The sequence below is a fragment of the Protopterus annectens genome, chromosome 5.part0, assembly GCF_019279795.1.
Source record: "Protopterus annectens isolate FY-2018-M chromosome 5.part0, PAN1.0, whole genome shotgun sequence".
Classification (NCBI taxonomy): Eukaryota; Metazoa; Chordata; order Ceratodontiformes; family Protopteridae; genus Protopterus; species Protopterus annectens.
In genome coordinates, this window is record NC_056735.1 from 1039063754 (window position 1) to 1039077342 (window position 13589).

The window sequence follows — 13589 nt, forward strand, 5'->3', positions numbered from 1 at the left end:
ACATACTGATGGCAGTATACAATAATTATCTGAGCTCAGTCTCTGCAAGCCTTCATCTTCCACTCCCCTCTGTATAAATCTGCTTGTAGTAACCATAAGCTCTCCCATGTTAGAAACAAAGCAAGCTGCCTTTATCTTGTTGGACATATGTAGGTAATGTACTCATTAAGAACTATACCTTTAAAAGCTAGGTGCAAGATTAACAAACAAAACTGCATATGTTTTAGCTATTATTCTGGCTTTAAGGCACTGTACATCACTTCAATTTACTGTAATGAAGGGTGTTATGTCCTAATAGTTCCAACAATGTTATGTGACTTTTAGCAGTGGTTAAATTATTGTTTGCAGTTTTATTCATTCTCTTCTTAAAGCTAGCATACCTATTGTTTTGCTAAATTTATATGGTCATGCACTGTCATAGGGCATTTCTCTCTGGGTTACTTCTGTAAATGGCTTCTGCTTAGAAAGTTTCCTAATCTAATACACATAAATAAGTGAGCTAAAACAATGCATTTCAGGATTGTGCATTCCATCAATGAAGCAATGAATGTCATCAACAACATTTCTCAGATAGGTACAGAAATCTGAATGATTCTGACAAGCGACAGAAACATTAAGTCATCAGGAATGGATAACTGAATCTTTAGGGAACACAAGGTCTCATTTTGAGAAAAGTGGTTTAGCATAGTAGAGTCCATGGTATTATTTTTGTCATACAAAAAAAAAACATCATGTAGTAATAACCTGAAATGTTACTACATAGTATGAAATTTCCATAGCTGAACCCCTCCTTGTTTTGTGATAGATGATTAAAAGCAAGCAACAGACACAAAATAAGGTACATCACCAAGTTCAGTTAGCATTCTGGTTACCTTTGACTGCAGAGCCGGGGAGCAAGAAAATAAATCCATTGCTTCAATTGCTTTAAACTTGCATTTTTCCTTAAGTAGCCATTCATTTATGTCTGGTTTCAGTGGTCTGGAAGAAACACAGCCAGAAATATTAAGGTGCATGCCTAGGTACACAAGTGTTGAGACCTGCTGCCATTTATTTGAAACAAGAGACCTAGAAGTGAATAATGCATTATATTGTAAGTGGAAAATGAAAACTAGAAACAGGTTACTGAATGCTAGTTTTTAAGTGTTAAACATATGGAATCCATTAATATGCTGAAACTGTTCAGTGTCTCAGAAAATGTTTGAAGTGAGATCTGAACTGAGTTTTGAAAACGTCTGCAAGCAGTATGATTCCATTTTCAGCATATCTAGCTTACTGTAATACTTTAATTGTTATATTGGATAATAAATAACATAAAAAGACTGGATTGCATTCTATTAAAATGCTGAAATGCTCTGTGCCCGGATGAGGATTGTTGTATTTACTGCTTATAGTGCAGTACCTTTTTCTTTTTGGTTAAGAAAAGCATAGGCACAGTATATTCATTCAATGATTTAATGATAACCACCTTAGTGTATCTCTGTGTCAAGTGGGAGCTAAATCCTTTCGGCTGGCACTCAGTGGATGTGAGCCAGTGAAACTTATCCTGAAAACTGCAAAAGGGCACAAGTCCATCTCAGGACAGGTACATGTACTTATTCATTCTCATACGACAACAGCAAGCATGGCAAATTGAAAAAAAAATGCCATTTCCCCTATGCCACATCTTGGAACCTGAGACAAAACTGGATTGCTTGGCAAAACCCCATACAGACACAAGGATAAGGACAGTCTGTGCTCAAAGGGCACCCCAGCTTAGAACTGAGCTAAGTCATTAATGTAGGTATGCACTCTTAACAGGTCTGCAGCCATACCTATGACTGTTACTACACTGCCTACACAGCTTTAAATACATGTAAATAATTGTATACAATGTTACTGTTTTTTCTGCCTCCCAACCAGTAATGGCTATGGCATCTATATAAACTGCAATGGAAATGCTAAAAAACTGTAAAAAGTGCTAAATTTCATATTTGTATTTCTGTAATGTGAATTTTATGTGGAGCTTTTCTCCCCGGGCCTCCGCTGAAAATGGGCTCACCTAAGCCCAGTGGACTTTCCCGGTAAACAAATGCAATAAATAAATAAATTAATTAATTAGGCCGGTTTAATGAAGACAAATAAAGTAACTGGTTTAAGATATTGTAAAATAGCAATATCATAAAATATACCAATGATGACAGAAATGCTGTCAGTTATCCATGAGAACAAAATAACCCAGAAGCCACTGTTTACTTACTGCACATGGCAAAGCTGATAAGAATGACAATTGTGCAGTTGTTCCTGGAGAAGTTTTTTTTTTTTTTTTTTCTTGCCTGGTTAGATAAGATTTAATCAACAGGCTCCCAGACTTGTGATTCTTTTGCAATGCAGCTTGCCATGATATCCTGTCTCTGGTAAGGGCTGTCAAGGTGTAAATTCCAGTGTTCTGATAAAATCTTGCTTATGACTATTAGGAATGGAGGGACTTGCTCCACAGCACAGCTGAGTTGTTGCAAGCATTCAAGCTAAAGCCATATTGTAATTTTACGTCATGTTCTGCACTCTGCTAGCAATGTGTTATGCCAGAGTGAAGCACCATTATGGGGAAAGAATTCATAAAACACAGTTAGCTCTACTGCTGTAACAAACCTTGTAGAGTAAGAGGCACATTATGTTTTAATTAATTCCATTAACTTTCAGTTTCCTTTACAGTGTTCTTGCAGTATATGCTATATGTCCCAATAGAAATCATGATACTAAGAGAAGGAGAAAATAATAATAAAAGAATAACATTTTCTAACTTACTTTTCTCACATTTAACTTCAATATTATGTACTGAGCAGAATTATTTGGTCAAGAACAGGTGGCTTGAGCTACTAAGCACTTTGTTTTACTGTACCAAATTTGATTCCTTCAGCATCTACCAATACACTGTGTGACAAAGACAAAGGTATTTAAGAAGTGTTTTTGGGTCATACTTGAATAATTTTTACTTGTCTGTCTGTCTATCTGTCCTTCTATTGTCTCTCTAGATATCTATGTAGATACTTAACTGTCTATGTGTTTGTACAGACGGATTAACATATAAACTGAAATAAAGAAAGATGGATAATTTGCCTCCTTCTGTCGAATTCCTTGATATATGGATGTATGCCCTAGGAACATGATCCTGGCAGAGTGTGTGTGTGTGTGTGTGTGTGTGTGTGTGTGTGCGTGTGTGTGTGTGTGTGTGTGTGTGTGTGCGTGCGTGCGTGCGTGTGTGTGTGTGTGTGTGTGTGTGTGTGTGTGTGTGCGTGTGTGCGTGTGAGTGTGTGTGTGTGTGTGTGTGTGTGTGTGTGTGTGTGTGTGTGTGTGTGTGTGTGTGTGTGTGTGTGATACGAAGTACAAGTACTTAAAATCAAACCTTTCAGGGAGGGACATGACAGCTGGCCTGAAATCATCCATTGACTCCAAATGTATTATTTAAAGATCATTATGCTAAAATCTGCAAGGTAAAAGCCTTGATCATTTTAATCTGTTCAGTTCTGTTGAAGTTTACAGCATCAAAAAAATCAGAGAATAATTAAACTCACAGTATAATATATTACTTGTACACATCTGTCCTTGAAATATTTGCATCAGATATGAGCGTATATGACTATGTGTATAAAAAACACTTATAAAAATGTAAAAGTGGAAGTAGAGCAGACTAATATCAATAATTTACATTTCGCAGAATCCCAGAATCCATAGCATATGATCTGCTCTGTGAATAGATGAAAATGCTTCATTAATACTTAGTTATAACAGATTAAAAAAATAACAAAATAAAGGAAACCAAAAGCTGTGTTGATAAACATAGGCCAGTACTAATCTAATATATTCCAGCATTCATTTATGTATTTGCATTCAATTATTTCTTTATTTTATTATTTTTTGTTTCATGTTTAAAAATGTTTTAAGGTGGAGGCTGACAATGGAACCTCTACAAAAATTTTGACACTACGTAAACAACAAAATTTGAGGTAAGTGATTTAGTGCATTACCCACTAAGCATTTAAGATACCAGAAATGACAGGAAAAATGGTTAATAAGTGAGGAAGGGAATGCAATGGCTGGGGCGTAACTGAGAAGCAGTTTGTGCATGAGCACAAATGAAAAGTAACAACAAACAATTGTTTGATTGCAGGATAAACTACCCAGTCCTATGGTACAGCAGTTTAACTGGTATTAACATTATGTATACGACAAGTATAATTTAGGCCAGACACCCATTATGTAATAACAGGATATGTGCGAAGTTTCAAGAAAAACATTTTTGAAGACATTTTTTTCTGTTGTATATTCAGGTACAATGAAAGATTTAAGCTACTATTGCAGATAAATTCTCTTGATGAAGAAAAGCACTGTGCTATTTATTTATTTATTTATTTACAGGGAGGATACTGACCAATGTTGACCAATTCCAGTTCCAGCCCAGCTGTCCAAAATACATAAAATCATCAGTTTATGTAAAGTAGGTGTAGGTATACATCATGCATAACATGTAAGTACTGATCTGTATACAATATAAATACAGAAGAGATGTAAGGTAGACAACATGCAGTCCTACAAAGAGAGAGCGAGAGAGTGAGAAAAACACATATGTAGTAAAGAATAAGTTTGAAAAGAGAAATTCAGAAGGGATACTATATACACATATAATGGTCAAATGTAAGTAGTGGATGGAAGATGTCAAAGACAAGTCTACTGGCAGTGAGGAATTACGGTTTGCGATCTGCGGAAGGTCACTTGCATTAGGTCTGTTTTTGCAGGTATTTTTTAACTTGTGGTCTGAATTTATTGTAGGGTGGACATCCTCTAAGCTGATGTGTAACTCCTGCTGTAGTTTGGGGACTAGAGGAGAGAAAGAGCGATTGGTGCACTGTAGTTTTGTTCCAGTTGTTTAAAGTATTGGTCTTGAGAGTAATTGATTTCTGAACTTGAAGCTGGGGTAAAAGAAATGAGTTTAGTTCCAAGGGTAGGTGAAACTATGTCTTGATGCAGGAGTTTAAATATCAGGGTGACAAGTAGCAGACTGGCTCTTTGTTTTATATGTAGCCCATTAGCCTTTTCAGTACAAATGCAATGATTTTTTAAGAGTTGTCTATAAAGTATTAGAATTCATTGAAACGTGACCTCAGACTTGATGTGTTTTTCTTAGATGCCTTGGTTAAATTCCTTTTGGGCAATCAGTATACTTTTTCCTGTGGCAGCTCTAACTGGAAGAGAAAGGAAGTGTTAGAAATTGTGGGCCGAGAAAAGACGGTAGCTGATTTGTGATCCTGAAAATTAAGGGTTTGGTCAAGCCATATTCATAGGTATTTGATAGAAGGTGTGGTTTTGACTGGTAGCTTGTTTTGGTCTGTTATTGTCAGTTTATTTCGGGCATTATGCTAATTTTTGAGATGTGTCAAAGTTTATGGATTTAGTTTTATTTGTATTAAGTAAGCATTTTTTTGTTTTGATCTAAGATATGAAATGAGAGCCAAAAGATTTTTCTTGCCTCCTTGGAGTTGGCTTTGTATTTAAGAATGAATTAGAATAAACATGTAAATGACCTTGTCATCAACATACAGCAGTAAGTTTACTGTTAGTTGCAGTAACTATTTATTGGTTTGCTTTGTTTGTTTGTCTAGTTAGTTGGTTAGTTAGCTAATTACTGCTTTTGTTGACCAGGAAATTCCAACTTGGTGGAAAACCCCTTTTCAACAGGACTGGGGAGAAAATCTCTCAGAGATACTGAGAGAAAGTAACAAACATGCATATATACATGCATTATACATAGTGTAATGAATTACTTGAGCATACAATAATGAGAAAAAAAAAACAATGGCTAAGCATACAATAAGACAAAAAATAATTGGCTACTTGCATATGAATAGTCATCATACAAACATTATTATATTAGGTGATACTAGTAATGCAATGACATGAGAAATCATTCAATGGTGAATCAGAATGAAGCTTAGACCCATAGTATTTTATAACAATAGGACAGTGGTAAAGTTGACTTTCATAACAATACAAAGTTGAGAATATGCAACTAGACAGAATAGCACAGGATAAGATAGAAGATAAATGGCCTAGTAATCATTTTAGAACAGGATGGGATTTAGTGGATAGGGATAGTTTAGGGGATTAGCTAGGGGTGGTAAATGAACAAAGCCATGAGACCATTAGGAGTTGTTTCAGTAGTCGCTTGAATATTTTCAGGTTGGTAGTTTGGTGAGAAAGGAATAGAATTCCAAACTTTAGTGACATGAAAGGAATATGGGGATTCACCTGTAAATGAAGTTTGGTAACAAACCAATTTGTCCAGGGACATCTTCAGAAGGGGATTAGATAAATATATTAGTGGGAGTTAAGAGGATGGGGGGTTAAATGGGAATGAGGAATGATCGGGACGAAATGAGATAAGGGTAGGGAGGGGCTTAAGGGGTTTATGCAAGTGTAACTGGGTAAGGAATCACATTTTGGAGTGAACGTGCTACCCACCAACCCTCCCTCCATCCCCTTTTTGGTGGAATAATGGCATTGTGCTTATTTTATCAGTCCAGGTAGGGTGGAGAAGAAGGACAGGTTTGCCCTCTTCTGTTTCCCCTCTGGTGTTGGATGTTCATTTCAATGAGCTGGTAAAGGAAAGTGAGCAGTTGGAGAATGCTTGATAATAAAATAAGTGAGCAGAGGTAAGGATGCTGCTTATTGGTTGGATTTTTAATTCAGTAAATGATAAATGAAGTGAGTAGTGGGAAGCTGCTTCATAAGTAAAGTAAGTGGCGAGTGGAGGTATGGATGCTGCTTACTGGGTCAGGATGAGCAAAGTCAGATTGTCCTGATTAACATTACATGGATGTTTATACTGTGATTATAATCAGCTGTACTATTTCAGTTGTAAGTAATAAATATTGGTTAAAAAAGTAATGTTTATGAAAGTTTAATACAGGTTATCAAATGTCATTTGGTGTGATGTGTGTTTGTTGAAGGGGACCGGGAGAATATTGTTTAATTTAATTGGATGAAGTAAGAATTTGCCAGTGAAGTAAAGAGTCCAAAATGGGGAGTGGGACTGGATACTATTTTTAGTGTTTGGCATTTTTTCAGGTTGGAAAATTAGACTATGAAGAGCTTTTGGCTGTGTGAATATTAGTTATATGGCAGTTCTAATGAATGTACCTGTTTTTCTACCATGCAGTGATGGCATTTATAAGGCATATTAGCTTTGAATTTAACTATTTTCTTGTAATTGTTATTTGGGTAGCATTCAGGTCGACAAATGCAGAATCCAATAAAGTAAAAGGTAATTTTTTCAGAGGTGCAATTGCAGGGGTGGCCACAGAAGAAGTTGCAGTGAAACTGTTTTTAGGGTAAGAAAGACATTTTGAATCAGTGGACTTAAAAGTCACATAAACTTTAAAATTTCACAATGGGAGGACTTTATCCTAAGTAAGGCAAAAGAAAGCATTATTAAATCTGAATGGGAAGGCAAGGAACAACACATTCCTGCAACTTCATATCCCTGTGTTGAGTTAAAAATTGGCAATTACACAGAGTAAGTAAAGACACTGAAGAAATTCTGCATCAGTCAGTAGTGCCATGCCTTGTAAGACACAAATAATGAGGCTAGCCCACAGTCACATGTTAGGAGGCCACCTCAATATAGAAAAAACTAAGGCATGAGCATTACCTAGATTTTACTGGCCAGACGTAATGATAGAGATATAAACTTTTATGCTGCTTGCCTAGAATGTCACAAAACTGTACCCCTTCCTGTATATAAAAGCACCTTGATCCCAACTCCTGTCATAGAAGTACCATTTGAGCATTTTGTTATGGCCATCAAGGTGCCATGTAAAACCAGCGATGGGTATCAGCACATATTTGTCATAGCAGACTGTTTACTGAATTTCCAAAAGTGGTGCCATTCTGTAAAATTAATTTTAAGGTTATTACTTGAGAACTGGTACTGTTCTTCTCTAGAATGGGTATCCCACAGGAAAAGCTTACTGACCCACACACTCCCTTTATGACAAGCATACTTCATCAGTTATATCAACACTTTAAAGGTAAGCAGTTGAATATATCACTCTACCATTTGCAGACTAACAAATTAACTGAAAGGTTTAATAGAACACTAAAATCCAGCTAAGGAAATTTACTGATGCGATAAAAATCACCCTACTTACTGTTTGCAGTCAGAGACGTGCCATAAGCTTCAGGTGGGTTTATCCTGCTGGAACTTCAATATGTTGAGCATCTGAGTGGTCTTCTTGGCATTGCCAAAGAAACTTGCCAAGAGGAAAAAACAGCACTCAAGTTTGATAAAACACTATTTTAGTTTGCATGGTAGTTTAAAGCTGCTAATACCCATAGTAAGGGAGTATATGCAAGGAGCCCAGGAACTACAGCAATACGTTTATAATAAGAATGCTTACCTTGCCCTCCGTGGAAAATAAACCTCTGGCCAAATGACAGGGGTCATTTCACATGATAGAACTAGCAAATATAATAAGCTATGCCAGCCAGTCAGAGAAGAGGAAAGGTAGACCAAATTTAGGGCATTAATATATCAAAGCCACAAAAATTACAAATAATTCTGCAGCAAAGAGAGTTTGCAAGCTGAAGTTCCTGCAGGAATGACCAGGGAGTCTCTGGGTGAAGTACAGATAGAGGAATGACTGTCAAAAGTACAAAAGAAGCATTTATGTCAATTTCTTTTAAAAAATAAAGTAGCGTTTTCTGAAATTTCACCGAGAACTAATCTGATAGAATATAATACAGAGATGACACCTGGTATGAAAGTCAAACTGATTCCTTGTAGAGTACCAGATTCACAAAATCAGATAGAAAGAGAAGTCAAAAATGATTAGAGTGACCGGAACAACCCAATAGTGTTAGTTCAAAACTCGATGAAAGTATCAGATTTTGTAATAATAACAGAAAACTGAACATAGATTCTTAAGTTCATAGGTTCATCACTAAGAAATAGGCTAGCTGCCACTGTGGGCCAGTTTAAGCATAGCCAGTTTCCTCTCTGGTGCTTATATAAACCTGTCCTATATGGTGTTAGATTGGCTTTGCCTTTACCAAGGCTAATAATTATATATTACCACTGGTGAGAATCATGCCACAGATAATTTGAGGAGAGCCAGGCATGGGATAAAATATTTAGGAGCTGCACTATCCGTTAGTAGCATAAGAGACAGTCTAGGGGTAAATTTTCTATTACTCATCCATAAATTCAAGATGAATATTCCCAAAAATAATGGACAAAGCCAAGACACCCTGCCTTACAACCTCCATGGCAGCTACATGCAATAAGAAGCTTTGAACCTCTCCACAGTGATTAAAAATATATATTTTTAACTATATTCCCCAAAAATAGTGGACAAACCCAAGATACCCTGCCTTACAACCTCAGCGGCAGCTACATGCAATAACAAGCTTTGTACTTTTGCACAGTGATTAAGAATATATTGTATGTACTTCTAAATACAAATTATTTCCATGGAGAGCACACCACCTCAGTCAGCAGCATGGTCCCCTCCATGTACTTGCATGCTTTATCATTCTAGAGTACCCACCTCATAAAGTGTCTCCTCTGTTTCCCACTCCCCAATACAGTGATTTTTCCCACTTTGCTACTAACACAAACACCTGACACATTACTGCCATTAACACTATCTACAAACTCTTTTCGTTTGTAACAGACCCACTTTTTAACTTCTTACCTTTCTGTCTACAAACTCTTACTATCTACAAACTCTTTTCTCTTCCAATAGATCGGCTTCTTAACTTTCTCTTCCCTTTGCATTCTAGTCACTCGCACAGACAAGTCCATACCTGCATATGCTCTAAAAGTGTCTGATTATAAATAGGAAACATTGTTTTTTTCTCTTTCTTAATACTCACCTTGTCCTGGTTTTTCCCACTCAATTTGCCCTTGCTCCTCTTGGGATCACTCTGCTCCCCTACCCTACCCTCATTCTCACCCACCACCACTTTTCTTACACTTACACCTGCCTAACTCATCCCCTCATTAATGCCATCCAATCAACATCAATAATCACTTCCATCACTCAGTCTACTTCCACCTGCTTGAACCACATAATTCAGCCCCTCACCACTCCCACCTGTTACTCCACCTGTGCACTATCATCAATCACTAAAAGAAAATGCACCCCTCCCAATACTACTCTAGCTCTATTACCAAACCCCACTATAGTACTGCATTAACTCCTCTTTTTCTAGGGTCCAATCCTGTACATAGCTTCTCCTCATCCTTTTCAAAATATACTCCCTTTATTCTGCATAAGCCTCTTCCTAAGCACCTCAGATCTACCACATCAGATTATACTGTCGCCAAATACCCAACCACTATGCTATCACCTATCCTCTCAATCATACTACTTTCCAATGCCAACCAACACGCCCACTACAACTACACTCACAATCTCCATCCTACTACTTTTCACACTTCTTTTATCCCTATTATTTCTCTCTATTCAACACCCCATATCCTTGTCTACTTATCTGTCTCCTACCTCATCCACCTCAACCAACTTATCTATTCCATCCAATTGCTATACAGACATCTCCCCATCTATCAACTAAACCCCCTCCTCTATCACAATGTCAAGACTATCACTTCAACACTTAAGAACCAGTTAAAACTACTACTTTTACCCACTTTATATTTTCAAACAAATCACTCCAAAACCTTCCCTAACCTAATATAATCACATCAAATCTCTAAGCACTCCACCGTAGCTTTATGCGGTAATAAACACCCCAATCCTGGACTCACTACTGTCAACCTTTCCTCCACACCCATCGACAGAATCTCCCACAAGTCACTATATATAGTAAACCTAAACCTCCATAGCATTAGGAATAAAATCTCTGACTTTCATGCTTTTTCACTTACCAACAACCAAACATCATAGCAACCACTGAGACCTGGCTAAAACCCCATATTAAAGACACTGAATTTCCCCCTCTAGCCTTTCAAACAATACAGTTAGATAGGACCTAGAAAAAAGGAGGCCATATTTCCCTTCTATTTTTTAAGTCCCGCAATCTTGTTCCATTTATTAACTCCATACCACAGTTCTCAAATGCAGGCATTCTCATATCATTCCTAAATATAAACAATAGCAAGAAACTTTGTATAGTAGCCCTCTATATACCCCCTGGAAAAAAACATACCCATATTGGAGGATATCCTAGCCTGGATTTCTACCAATGTTAAAAAAATGAAACTATCATATTATGTGCAACACAAATATTAACTGCTTGAACTAAATTCCAACCACCCTTCTTCAAACATCAATCTCTTCAACTAAACTCAGCTCATAGAATCCCCCACCAGATCAACAAATGGACTGATAAAGGATCCATCTTGGCACTGGATTCTGGTCACTAACCTCAACAAAATATCCTCAGCTGAAACACTCCCAAATACTCTCAGCAATTATATCCCTGTCTTTATTAACCAAGCTTCCTCATCCAGTCAAAGCCAGCAACAATATAAACAAAGTACTTGTCCTCATAACCTTCAACAATATTCTAAACTCAACTGACTGGCATGTACTAAAAACCCTCCCTCTAGACAAAGGTGTTGACTACTTCAACACCACCTTCATGAATACTCTAAATAGCATCACACCTCTACGTGTACAGAGGATAAAAAATAACCATACCCCTTGGCTTTCCAAATCCATTTGACTTCTCATGTATGCCAGAGACAAAATATGGAAGTTCATAGGTTCATAGGTGTCAACTAGGCTAATGGCCTTGGAGCCTTTATAAGCCTAGCTCATAGAAGTGCCCTGGCATTGTGCCACTCAATGTCAGTTCCCAGTGCCACTGGAGTCATCCCCGGGGTGAACTTTCTATTTCTCATCCACTCATCAAAATTTCTCTTGAAGAGGGCCAGTGAGGACAGCTGCTTAACATGGGAAGTCTATTCCAGAGCATGGGCAGTCTCTGGGTTATGAACCTGTCCCTCCAGCATGTTCTGTTGATTGTGGTAATGAGGTTGAGGTCTCTGGAGTGTATGTAGTGTGGAGGGATTGGGATTTCTTTAGATGTAGCATTTCTAACAGAGCTGGGTCAGACATGGCTTTGTAAGTCAAGTAGAGATTGCCTCTTAGTAAAAGATATGAGACAGAGAATAGCTGGAGTTTTTTAAGTCTGTCCATGTAGGACATGTGTTTAAGGCCTAGGATCCTCTTCGTGAGGTACTTTTCTGGCCTCTCCAGCTGTTGCAGGTGTCTAGTGAGATGCATGCTAAATGGGGCATTATACTCTATGATTGGTCTAATGAGGGAAGAGTAGAGAGAAATGATGACCTCTTTCTTCCTGGATGCAAAACCCTTGGTAATGAGATGTGCCAGATAGAAGGACTTTCTGACCACAGTAGGAATGTGGTAGTCGAAGGAGAGGTTGCTGTCAACCTGTGTCCCCAGATCTCTTATAACTTCTTCGGTATTCAGTGGGCTCCCATCAATGTGGTAATTAGTGGGAACTGAGTTTTTCCCAAAGGTAATAACGACACATTTTTTGGCATTAAGCTTAAGGTCATGATTACGACACCAGTCATTGGTCTCAGTGAGGCCTTTCTGTAGGATGTCTGCATCACTTGGGGAGTTAATAATGGCTCCCAGCTTGCAGTTGTCTGTGAACTTGGTCAACCAGAATCCCTCTATGTTGGCCTGGACTTCTAAGAAGTAGATGCCAAACAGGAGAGGACCCAGGACTGATCCCTGTGGGACTCCACTCGTGACTGGTCAGCAGTCTGACTTGGAGTTCACTACTTTCACACTGTGGGTTTTATCTGTGAGACAATTTGCAAACCACCTAAAGATATAGGGGTTGATGACTAGTTTGGTGAGTTTATCAATAATTCCTGAGAGAGGAATGGTATCAAAGGCATTGGCCAGAGCGAGGTAGGCTGCATGAACTGCCTTATCCTCATCCACAGCTCTGGTGACTGACTTAAAGAAGTCAACCAGGTTGAGCAGGCATGATCTACCTTTCACAAAACCAAACTGCGTGGGATCTAGAGTTTAGAGATTCCCTATAGCTTTATTAATTAGGTCCATGATGATGCATATCAGACTCATCAGGCTAATGGGGTAATAATTTCCAGGGTCTGTAGTTTCTCCTCTTTTATGGAGAGGGATGACTGTAGCAGTGCACCATTCAGAGGGGACAAAGTCTGAGGTGAGCTGTGAGTGAACAGGGCACACATATATGGTACCAGTTCACTTTGTAATTCATGTAGAACACAGACAGGGATATTGTCAGGTTCCATGGAAGCTGTATTCTTGGCCTTAGACAATGCAGCTTTAACCTGTGCTGCAGTAATGCTGGGTGCCTGGCATTCTGCCAGTATTGAGATTGGTCCTTGGGAGGGTAATGTTGGCACTGAATCTGTTGGCCAATATGTTGGCAATATCTGTTGGCTCAGTATAGGAGGTACCATTGTGCAGTTACTCAGAACAAATCTGGGTATTGCCATGGAGATTCTTGATATAACTATAGAAGGGTTTCTGGTTGTTTTTAGTGTCTGTCACAATTCTGCTTTC